This window comes from Puma concolor, chromosome C1 (assembly GCF_028749965.1).
Source record: "Puma concolor isolate L17-30 chromosome C1, mPumCon1.1.hap2, whole genome shotgun sequence".
Lineage (NCBI taxonomy): Eukaryota > Metazoa > Chordata > Mammalia > Carnivora > Felidae > Puma > Puma concolor.
The window spans coordinates 84949582-84959240 of NC_141674.1; positions in this window are offsets into that span (position 1 = coordinate 84949582).

Consider the following 9659-nt stretch of genomic DNA (forward strand, 5'->3'; position numbering starts at 1 on the left):
TCTCTCTGCCCCTCCCCCATTCATGCTCTGTCTCTCTCTGTCCCAAAAATAAACGTTGAAAAAAAAATTAAAAAAAAAAATTGAGATCAATGAATAAAACATTAGGCTCAAGTTTTCATGTACTTCATCAAGCTTTACTCTCTCCAAAAATATTTCTAAAAATAGAAATGTTGGTATCCTACTGAGCTCAAAACAGCACAATTTTCCAGCCTTTCATGTCCAATGGTTTCGTCAACTCCATTATTTCATGGAACTTAAATGTTCCTTCATTAATGAATGAAGAAAATAAAGGAAAATGGGAAAATAGTTCTTGTCAAATAGTTAATTCAACTGCTATTTCTATAGATCCAGGTTTCAAAGGTATATAAGTGATACTTACATGTAATTGACCTGTTACTTAATTTAATTAAATTTTCAGCAAATAGCACTGTTTGGACTAAATGTTAGAAAAGCAAACTCAAATGTAAAATAATAGGGAAAGCCTTCAGTTTGGGGATCTAGGGATGGGGTTTGTGAATGGTGACCATGTTCAGCAGTTTTCACCTCTTTGGATTTGTTTTCATATCTATAAAATAAGAATAACATTACCCTTGTCTATGAGGTGTCCTAAGAGCTAAAACAGATAATGTACGTAAAATCCAGGTGCAGGGTTAGGCATCACCGGTTGCTCTCAAAATACACTTTGTATATGGAAACAAAAGTGTACATATCTATTACATAAATAGTGCAAATAAAGTATAAAAATTATATAATGGAAGATTAAGTGTGTGCTATTATGACGCGAAAGGATAGGATAAAATAGACAAAGATGGAAAGATTAGGACCCAAGGTTCCTGAATATGGAAAAACAAAAATTTTGGAACAATGCTGGGAGTGTCTGACCACAGGAAACGCCCTCAGGCATAAGGTTCCCCTTAAGAATGTAACAGACCCCACCTACTCTCCCTTAGGAATTTGACAAAAGACCTAAGTATGGCCATAGACCACCCCTCATTATAATGGAAATGAGCTAATCAGGAATGGACAGTGCAGCACCTAGAGTTATAAAGCCAATAATGGTAAAACCTGAGAAGGAACAAGGGGAAGGGAGACACGACCAGAACCTTGTAAAACAAGGACCCTTGCCTATAGTCACGGCCGTTTACTTTCAAATGCCCCCTTCTGTAAAGAGAGTTTTCCTACTATTTTTACTTTCTAATCTTATACTCTAATAAAAATTTGACTGCTGCTCATTTTGTGTCCACCTCCTCATTCTTCAAAGCCACATGACAATGAACCCTAGGTATTGAGGTAAAAAATCCTGCAACGTTATTATTATTTAGCCAATAAATATTTATTGAGTGTGATTACATGAAAGGTACAGTTCTGGATGTGGAAATAGAGAAGTGAACGGAAAAAGTATGCTGTAGATTACATTCTAGCAGGGGAAAACTAATGATAAGCGAATACCTATGCAATATTCAGGTAGTGAAATGAGAATAAGGCAGGGAGAGGGATAGAGATGAAACAGAGTGGTTAGCTAAGGCCTCTCTAATCAGGGAGTGGCATTTGAGCAGAGACTAAAGGAAATGAGAGGCAAACTTTTTCAGATAAGGGAAGAGTAAGTGGTGAGTTCTGTAGCAGGAGAATGCTCAGCGTGCTCCAGGATCACCAAGCAGGACAATGTGGCTGGAGTAGAATCATTGAGATGAGGTCAGAAGGAGAAATTAGTCAGAGATGACAGCAGGGAGTTTGTGGAGGGCCCGATCATGGGAGCTTTTCAGACCATGTTGCAGATTTGGACTTTATTCTGAGTTAAACGCAAAAACCCTAGTGGGTTTGGGCAGAAGGGTGTCAAGATCTGATTAACTAAATGTTTTAAATGCATCACTCAGACTGCTTGGGGGCTGGGAATGAAGGAAGGAAGAAGGCAGCTGGGAGGTAGAAACACTAGTTCAGGTAAACAAGCATGGCTGTTTGGAAAAGGGTGAAGGGGGTGAAAAGTTGTTGAAATTTGGATATCTTTTGAAAATAAAGCCAAACACTCTTCTGATGACTCTTGAATTTAAGAGAAAATACAAGGACATATGGAGGGTATGAGAATGGAGAAACTTATCTGAAGGAATTTGCTATAAAGAGGGACTGAAAGTTGTACTATTAGCTAGAAGGAGATGTGTGGTAAAGAAAGGCCCTTTCTTAATATGGGAGATGTTGTAGCTGTTTATGCTGATAAAAATTATCCAATAAGAGAGGAAAAATGACAATGCAGGAGAGAGAGGACCAATTGCATTTGCAGGAATAATCCCTTAGAGTAAATTAGAGGAATGGAATCCTATGCACAAAGGAAAGGCTTATTCATAGATAGAGGCACCATTAGTTCATCATTGCCAGAGGCAGGAAGGATGGTTATATGAGTACAGATTCAAGTAAACTGATAAATTAGGAGTAAGAACATGTGGACATTTTCTTCTTGTTGATTATATTTTCTCAATGACACAGGAATCAAGGAAATTAAATGAGAGAAGGAAAGGGGTTACTGGAGTTTTATGAGAGAAAAGAAAATGTGAAATCTTTACCTAAGAGAACGAGAGAGGGATTAACTGAGGAAATGTGGTAGAACTGCTGGTAATTTGAAGCAAGTGTTGATGACAGTTTAAAATTATACTCAGCATGGATGCCTGCCTTGTTCCAGCCAGGTTCAGCTGCTTGGGGCAGAAGAAGAGAAGTCAGAAAATTGAGTTTAACCAGGGCTAGGGTTTTCACAAGTAATTACAATGAAGAGATATTAATTCCAAATGGAGAAATCAGAGATGATTTCTTGGCAGGAAATAGATTGAGATAGATGCTGGGTTTGTATAGACCTTGCTATGGGGGACAGAAAGCCTAGAGATAGATTTTGTCTCTGTCCCCATGAAACTTACAATGTAATGAGGGACACACGCAATCTTGAGTAGCCAGAATGTTTGAACAGTCTCTCCAAATAGAAGGAAATTATGAAAAAACAAGTTTTAAGGAGATAAAGAACCACAGACTGCCAAATAGAGGGATCTAATTGACCTGTATATCATATGGAAATATTTTCAATGGAGTAGACAGGGATGGGTGGTGATAAAAAGGAGGGAAGGTAGGGAAAATTGTACTTACTGAAAAGGAATGAATTTTGGTGACATTTGACTGCTGTCTAATGTAACATGTGAAAAAAAAAAGTGTAAAATCTTAATCTAATAGAAAACCCCATTGGATGCACCCCTTATGTACATATTACTCAAACATTTTCTGGGTTTGGAAAATTTGAGCTAAATTTAAGAACTAAACTAAGATTGGGAAAAATAATCTTTATCTGTTTGGCAAGATTTCAATTTTTAGAGTTCCCTGAAGGAAACAAATCAGTAGAAAATGATATTGATTAGGCAACTATATGATCCAAGATGTATTCTAGTAGGTTTCTTCTTCTTCTTCTGCTTTTTTTTTTTTGTTTGTTTGTTTAATATAAATACATTGTGTACTTTCTCTATTTGATGCTGTGGAGGAGTAATAATTCTAGCTTATGTCTTAGAAGAACCTAAAACTATATTCTTATTCGTCTCTTCCTATCCCCCCTCTCACTCCTCACACCATCCCATTAAAGAAATTAAAGAAATATTGAAATAATAGCAAAAGGTTTTCCTCTAAATTTTCAAAATTTGTGTCAAATTTCTATTTCTAAGTGTCTCAGACACAGAGGACGGAGACATTTATGATTTTATTTGTTGGGATGAATGAAAATGAATAACGCTCCCAAGTACAGAGAATAAGATGACCTGAATTGCATTTGATGTCCTTTAACTCTTTCTTCCTTCTAAAATCTTGTATCTCTGCATAATTATATCAGCATAATCAATAACACATGAATATGCCACCATTAATAGCCTCATTTTTATTTTCTTTGTTTGACATTTTTTTTTTTCTATTAGGTATATATAATGCATAATGTCTTTGTCATTAAGTTGTGGGGAAAAATTTTAATTGTATTTCTTGTTTTTTCCTCCCAGTTTTTATTTAAACTCTGGTTAGTTAACATATAGTGTAGTATTGGTTTCAAGTGTAGAATTGAGTGATTCATCACTTACATATAGCACCCAGTGCTCATCCCAGCAAGTACCCTCTTTAATACCCACCCCTCATCTAGCCCCTGTCCCACTCACCTCCCTCCATCAACTCTCAGTTCATTCTCTACCATTAAGAGTCTCTTATGATTTGGGAAGTAAATTATATTCTTTTATAAATGATTTTCTCTAAAATTTTCCTCTAAATTATGAGTGGAATGAATGTTCTGACTAAAACAGAAAAAGAATGTCTTGACTAAAGAATTATTACCCAAATTTCTTACTATTGCCACTATAATGGCATAATAATATACAACTCATAAGGGGTACATATTTCATATTTAAACGTTTGTCCTTTTTTAATTGTTAAGGAAAACCTAAGATATACAGTGTGTATACCATGCATCAGGCACTATGTCGAACATTTAGATTGTTGTCTTTTTTAATTCACAGAACATCAATATGAAGTGTTGCTATCGAGTATTACCTACAAAAAAAAATCAGCCTCACAGAAACAAAATATATTTGCAATATTGTATATATCCTTGGGCAAATAATTAGATGCATAGATACATAAAATATTGCCTACATTAGCTATGGCCAGTCAAAAATTTAAGGAGAAAATTTTAAAGAAAAATAAATGATTCCATATATTGAAAATATATATCATAAACAGTGGCTACATATTTGCACATTTGCTGTTTACTTATAGAGTAAGTTATAAAGTGACTTTCAGCATCAAACATTTGACTAGCTGAACATCAGGGTCCCTTATACATGGAAGATTCTATCATCTTCTGATGTTTATATGATGGTTTTGATTTGGGATAGATTCCTGAATTGAGTAGAAGAAAGTTATCAGATGAAAAGTTTGCCTTGCAGATGTTTGTGCCCTGTACAGAGGTAGCAAAGGGACGCACCAGGGGAAAAGGCTGGGGCAGGGTGGGGGGAGGGTTGGGGGTCAGGAAACCATCTGTAGGAGGGAAGGCAATAGTTAGCTATATATAGCATGACTAGAAATCCTTCTTGAAGAATTTGGTGTTTGCTAGTGAATTGAGAGTTTACAGTGAGTTATCATTTGGATTATTGGCAAGAGTTCCAGTCAGAGGAGAATCAATAGTCCTAGGATTAAAGCTATGAGGTCTCATAAACAGACTGGGACTCTAATACTGACTCGCAAGAAGTCATTACCATCACCTCTGTTGATTCTGTGACACCAGGACTCATAAGAAGTCCACATATTCTTAGGAATGAGGGGTGTAAATGGAGAGAGAGGAAACTATTCTGACTGAATTCCATTAGATTTTGTTATTAAGCTAGATTAAAAAAAGTTTTTTTAAACATTTATTTGTTTTTGAAAGCGTGCGAGAGAGACAGAGTGCAAGCGGGGGAGAAGTAGAGAGAGATGAAGACCTAGAACCTGAAGCAGGCTCCAGGCTCCAAGCTGCCATCACAGAGCCTGATGCCGGGCTTGAACTCACAAACTGTGAGATCATGTGACCTGAGCCAAAGTCAGATGCTTACCTGACTGAGCTACCCAGGTGCCCCTGAGACTGTTTAATTGCCCTCACACAGGTTAGACAGGAAATTAGGGACTAATTACTGTACTGGAGAACATTTATGACCTAGAAGTTATCATACTTTTAGAAATTTTAATATCTGCTTTAATTTTTAAGTTTGCCTTATCTTCCTTGCATCTGCTTTGTTATTCTTTTTGAAGTTCTTGAGCCGAATGACTAGTTTATGTTTTGTTTAATAATGAAGATATTCGTGAGTAAGATGTTTTCTCTGAGAAATACTTTGTTCCTGTTCCATAATTTTTTAACTTTTTAATTTTAGGAATATTTAAGCATATACAGAAGTAGAACGGTGTAATGAACTCCCATGTATACCTATTACTCAGTTTTCACTGTTTCAACAGATGGCCAGTCTTCTTTCATTTATAGATCTCCAGCGGGACCTTCCGCTATTGGAAGTTTTGAAGTAAACCTGAGACAGATCATTTCATCCATACGAACCTCTAAAATTTAAGTATTCTTAGGTAACTTGATAAAAGTGTCTTATACTCTACAGACCACTCTCTCCTTCCTTTTATTGAAGAAACCTGAATTTTTTTTATTCCTTTATTCTGTAGTTTCCCAAAGGGATTTTGATGATTATTTTTGTTGGGTATCATTTACCATGTTTTCTCTGTCATTTTCCCTGTAAATTGGTCCTTATCAGAGCAGATTTTATTTCAATCAAAGGTGGAGTTATATACTTCCATCGAGAGACATGTAGTGTCTATTGTCTTCTTGTCATACTGTCATTTTGTGCCTATCGTTGTTCTTGATGGTTGTGTGGATCATTCACCTTAGGTTTACATTAGAGGTTGAAGAATGGTTACTGACACTTTTTTTACTTCTTCATTTATTAGCTGCAGAATTTCCATAAAGAGAAACTTGCACCCATCAATTATTTTGTTATTCTGAGGTATAGTTCCTATGGGAAGGGCAGAATGAATCATTAATTATTTTCTTTTTTTATATTTTTAAAAATATTGAGCCGGTTCCCTAGTATCTTTATAAATCTCCAGTGATTTTTTTTTTTCCTGGGCATGTGAGTAGTGGGGAAGTTATTTATCCTTATGAACTCATGGACTCAACCACATGGGATTTTTTTTTTTTTAATTCTTATTGTTTTTCAAAATGTTCACTTTTGTCCAGTGGAAATCTCTTTTTGTTCCTGATTCATTATGACACTAATCCAGTATATTTTGAGAGCTTTCTTACTTTCTGTTATGAAAAATGTTCTAGATTCATACTGTACATTTCCTGACCTAGCCTTGCAACATGCTTTCTTCAGTGAGTCCTGATTCCTTTCAGTAGAAAATGCCATCCAGAGACCACAATCACAGTGCTGGGATCCTAGTTCGTAAGTTTTAAAAGAAACTTCTTGTTCTTGTATTTTTTGAATAGTCTATAATTACAACTTTCATTTCTTCTATGTCCTAAGAGATATATTTACAAATCTTCCAAGTAGTCTAGGGCACCTGGGTGGCTCAGTTGGTTAAGCATCTGACTTTGGCTCAGGTCAGATCTCACAGTTCATGGGTTCAGCCCCAGCATAGGGCTCTGTGCTGACAGCGTGGAGCCTGCTTGGGATTATCTCTCTCTGCCCCTTCTCTGCTCTTTCTCTCTCTCTTTCAAAATAAATAAGCACAGAGCCTGCTTCAGATCCTCTGTCCCTCTCTATCTCTCTCCCCCACTCACACTTGCTCCCACTCTCTCCCTCAAAAATAAATAAATATTTAAAAAATGTTTTTCCATGTAGTCAAATGTTTTTTGACTATTATTCTTTTTTGTTGTTGTTATTGTTTTCTTGATCAAATAACTATCTGCACAAACTTTACTTTTGGTAAAGTTTTAAAAAGTTTTCTGTGACAATATAATATTTGAAAATATTTCATCAGCTCATGAAGAGAAAGTATTGCATCTGTTGTAGGATGCTTAAGTTTGTTATACATCACTTAAACAAATTTATATCTGTATTATTAGATTCTGATGCTTTGCAATTTGTCAACCTGGAAAACTGTATTAATGAAGACTCTAAAATAAAAAGAGCTTAAAGAAGTGGAAAGTTTCTTTTTTTTTTTTGTAATAGTCTGAGCATAATCAATCCAGGGCTTCCATCTTGCTGTTCTGCCATTTCTGGGTGGTTGTTCTCACCCACATGGAAGATGGCTCACCACCATGCTCATATTTCAGCCAGCCCAAAGGGGAAAAGGGGCAAAGGAGCGAATATGCCTCTTCCTACTAAGGGTATGACCTAGAAGTTACATACACAAATTCTATCCATGTCCTTTAGACCAGAACTTGGTACATGGTCACACTGTAATGCAAAGGAGGCTAGAAAAGGGAATGATTATCTTACTGTTAATGTTATTATATTTATTGTTAAAATACTCTTAATACAAATGAAGATGAGAAATAATAATGGATCGAGGGTTTCAGTTAGCAATCTCAGATATGGCCTGAAAGATACCTTATCTTTGAAATTACGATTTCCGCACATATGTATAGCTTTGGTCTCCTTAATTAATTTTGGCTACTGAAACATGTTTGCCTTTGGTCCAGGTATAGTTCTTATTCCTAATTAAGTCAGTTTTCTTCTGTTCTATCTGGAACCATTTATTCTGTCGCACACGTACAGTTCTTTTCTTCAGGCCCACTCATTTCTCTAAGGTCTGGATCTGTTTTGTTTTGATTATAAGCATATAAGTATGTAATTATAAAGTACATAATTCCTTTATTAGTAAAAGGGTTCAGGCTGAGTGATTTCTATGGCTGGGAAAGTATCTCTAAATTTTGGTAGAAACTTGGCCTGATGACCTCTAAAATTCTTTTCAACTCTAGGATTACCTGATAATGTAAAATGTTTATTAACTGTTGAGTTTATTTTCTCATTTGTGCATTTCATATGGATTTTATATAGACTTTGTGAAATCTGCAGGGTATTCTCAAGGAAACTAAAGTTGCAATGACCAAAAGCAAACTACAGGTATGTTGTTTGCAGGGAAATGTTTGCCTACACAGATCTTTCAATCTTGAATGAGTTTCCTCCTGACTGATGTTCTTAAGGCAGAATCTTCACAGGAAGGGTCCCTTAGAGTCACTGTTCTTTTTCTTTCCCAAGGTGATAGCTCATGAACACATGATTGCATGTTTCTTATTGCCAGGAGATTTCAATGAGGTATTTATTTGTTCATATTTGGTTGTGTTCTTGACATGTGCCAGACTCTGTTGTAAATCAAAGATGGAAAAGGTGTGGAAGTACCCTCATGAGTATTATAGTCTAAATAGCACAATATGGGCATATAGTTAGAAAATTTCTCTTGAAAAATATTTTACCTCTGAGTATATATATGTTTTATATATATATATGTACATATATATGTGTGTGTATATATATATATATATGGTACAAATAGTCATAGACAGGGGCACCTGGGTGGCTCAGCTGGTTAAGCGTCCGATTCTTGATTTTACCTCAAGTAATGATCTCAGGGTTTAGGACATTGAGCCTGGCCTCAGGCTCTATGCTGACAGTGGGAGCCTGCTTGGGATTCTCTCTCTCCCTCTCTTTCTGCCCCTTTCCCTGCTTGCACTCTTTCTCTCTACCTCAAAAATAAACATTTAAAAAAACACACAAATAGCCGTAGAGAGTAGAAAATGGTTCATTCTGATAAAAATTTAAAAGTTAGCTATCAGTGAAGCACAATAGTAATGTTTACACAGACCAATGTTGTATCAGTTCAACCTATTAAAGAAGTGGAAACTCCTAAGGGAATCTTGAGCTACTGATTAAACAGCTGAACAGCTAATAAATCAGTCTACCAAACTTTGGATGGAAATAATACAGAATAATTTTTAAAAATGTCTTTGTATACACATAGAATTACAGAGTCCTACAGGGATCCAGTAGTGTAACAATAATGTAATGTATGCAGGTGTCATTAGAGTTTTTCCTTCACTGTTTAAAAAAAAAAATTATGTAACAGTTGCAAAGCACTTTCATAAAGTTAGAGACCAGTTTTCAAATCCAGTGCAAGTATTA